This window comes from Haematobia irritans, chromosome 2 (genome assembly GCF_050003625.1).
Source record: "Haematobia irritans isolate KBUSLIRL chromosome 2, ASM5000362v1, whole genome shotgun sequence".
NCBI lineage: Eukaryota > Metazoa > Arthropoda > Insecta > Diptera > Muscidae > Haematobia > Haematobia irritans.
The window spans coordinates 98,376,399-98,379,529 of record NC_134398.1 but is presented as its reverse complement, the minus strand read 5'-3'; positions in this window follow the sequence as shown (position 1 = coordinate 98,379,529).

Below are 3,131 nucleotides of genomic sequence, written 5' to 3'. Positions count from 1 at the left end.
AGACAGGAATTAATTTTAGGATTTGATTTTTGGAATGAGTTAGGAATACATATTTGCTTTGATGACATGGTTAATGAAATTGATTGTAGACCCTTTGAAAATCCACAGGTACATGAATTGACAGACGGACAGAAACTATTGCTACAGGATGTGAAAAGTTGTTTTCGATGCTATACTGAATATGGTCTAGGCAAGACTGACATTGAGAAACACATCATTGACGTAGGAAATGCTATTCCTAGAAAAAATGAGGTATTTCCCAGTTAGCCCTGCTGTCCAAAAACTTATGTATGACGAACTTGACCGGATGTTAGAGCTAGATGTGATAGAATTAGCGGAAAATGCCGAGTGGAATAATCGTGTTACTCTCGTGGTGAAGCCAGGTAAAAACGACTTTGCTTGGACGAACGAGAGTTAAACAAGGTTACTCGCAAGGACGCATATCCACTGCCTAACATCGATGGGTTATTATCGCGATTGGGTGACACACATTATATTTCGGCAATTGATTTAAAGGATGCATTTTGGCAAATACCTCTGGAGGAATCTAGCCGTCCGTTGACATTACCAGTTTAAAGTGATGCCCTTTGGACTGTGTAATGCAGCTCAACGGATGTGCCGCCTGATGGATAAAGTGATTCCTTCAGAGTTGAGAGACCGAGTGTTTGTATACCTGGATGATTTACTTGTCGTTGCACCCAATTTCGATAATTACATGGAAATGTTAAGGATAGTTGGGCAAAGGTTGACAGCAGCAGGACTAACTATCAATATGAAGAAATCAAAATTTTGCCATAAAGAATTGAAGTATTTGGGATACATTGTTCGGGGAGGTAAATTGAAAACGGACGTTAGCAAAGTAGAAGCAATTGCTAGGATAAAACACCGAAGACAGCTAAAGACGTTAGGCAATTCTTAGGGACCGTTGGCTGGTACCGTAGGTTCATTCGTGAGTTTTCTACACTTACGGCACCCCTAACCGATACCCTGAGAAAGTCTCCTAAATTCAATTTAACACCAGAGGCATTAAACGCGTTTGAACAGTTAAAATTACGATTGATATCAAGTCCTGTGCTAATTAGTCCGGATTTTAGCAAGCCTTCTTTCATACAGTGCGATGCGTCGAACGTTGGAGTTGGTGCCGTCCTCTTTCAAAGAGATGATAATGGTGAAGAACACACGATTGAGTATTTTTCGAAAAAATTGAATTCGGCCCAACGCAATTACTCGACCATCGAGAAAGAGTGTCTCGCAGTTTTATTAGCTATCGAACGATTCGGGCAATACATCGAGTTGATGGAGTTCACAGTGATAACGGATCACTCCAGTCTACAGTGGCTCATGCGTCAACATGACCTGAACGGGCGACTAGCACGCTGGAGTTTAAAACTCCAAGGCTTCAAGTTTGCTATAGAGCACAAAAAACGTACAAAGAATGTGGTACTTGATATGTTGTCGCGGTGACGAATGTTTACAATTGATTGATACAATTGAGCAAAACAGAAATAAACTATCTGATTTGAAAGTATCAGAAGGTATAGCCTACAAGCACGTGAAATTCAACAGAGATAAAATTGAGACCGAAGAGGATTGTTGGCGTATTTGGTTACCTACGAAACTGACAGAAGAAGTAGTCAGAAAATCCCATGAGGAAACTACTACTCATGGTGGAACAGCGAAGACATTATATAATGTGCGACAATACTTCTACTGGTCATCGATGGTAACGCAAATTAGCAACTTTGTAGCCAAATGTCATACATGTAAGGAGATTAAACACCCTAAGCAGACTTTAAGACCACCTAGGGGCAAAGAAACTGTAACTATAAGGCCCTTTCAGAAAATCTATATAGATTTCCTTGGCCCATATCCACGATCGAGATCTGGAAAGGCTTTTATCTTTATTGTGCTTGACCACAAAACAAAATTCGTAATATTGAGGGCTATGCCAAAGGCGAATGTTAAATTTGTTAATAAATTTTTAATAGAAGAAATTTTTCACAAATTCGGTATTCCCGAAATAATCCATTCAGATAATGGACAACAATTCGTTTCGGAGGCTTTTCAAAACATGCTTAAAGTATTTGGTGTAAAACATATGAGGACTCCCATACATTCACCACAAAGTAACGCTAGTGAAAGGGTGAATCAGACAATCTTGAATACCATTAGAAGCTACCTGCAAACAGACCAATCTCGTTGGGATGAGAATTTGTCTGCTATATAGTGTTCATTGCGTACGACAATTCATTCTTCTGTAGGTGTTACACCTTATTTTGCGTTGACGGGGTACAATATGATAACACACGCAGATGCGTATGACGTATTAAGAAAATTAGGAGCCATGTCTGATGGCGAAACTCAAATTTTATCTAAATAAGACTGGATGCAATTGATCACAAATAAAATAAAGGCTAGAATTCATGAGGCATATGAAAGGAACGAACGTGCAACAAGCGTTCAAGATTTGTTAATTTCAAGCCTGGACAGGAGGTCTATAGGAAAAACTTTGTGCAGAGCAATTTTACTAAGGGCATAAATGCTAAATTGTGCAAGCAGTGGCTCAAATGCCGTATTAGAAGGCCAATAGGTAAAAGCCAAAATGAAATAGAAAATCTAAACGGGAAGCTAATTGGAGTCATACATGCTCAACATTTGAAACAATAAGATAAAAATAGATAAAAACTTTAACACCTAAAATCCTACTTATTACTACAAATAATACACACTTATAACTGTAGGTAAATAAATAGATTCTCACCAATTGCATTCATCCAATTTGAAGAATTTTAAGATCCGCAACATACCCAATTTTATATTCCTTGCAATAAAACACGCCGCTTATACTTTTCTCTTTTATTCAATCAAAACTAAGCTTCAGACTGAATTTCACAATAATAATAAATTTTAATGTAAAGTGTTACCAGAGTATTATTTATAGAAAGATAATCAATAGTTGCCAGATCAGTACACAACATTTCTTCCTTCGCCTGTGCTAGTTCGGGCTAAACCGGATTGTACGACGTCTCACTCTCGCAGACCTCCGCCTGTTACCCGGACTGCCCGGCCGATATAGCAATGGACTTCCTTCTGGTCGGTTTACATCACGCCTTCCGGTAGGCTCATCCATA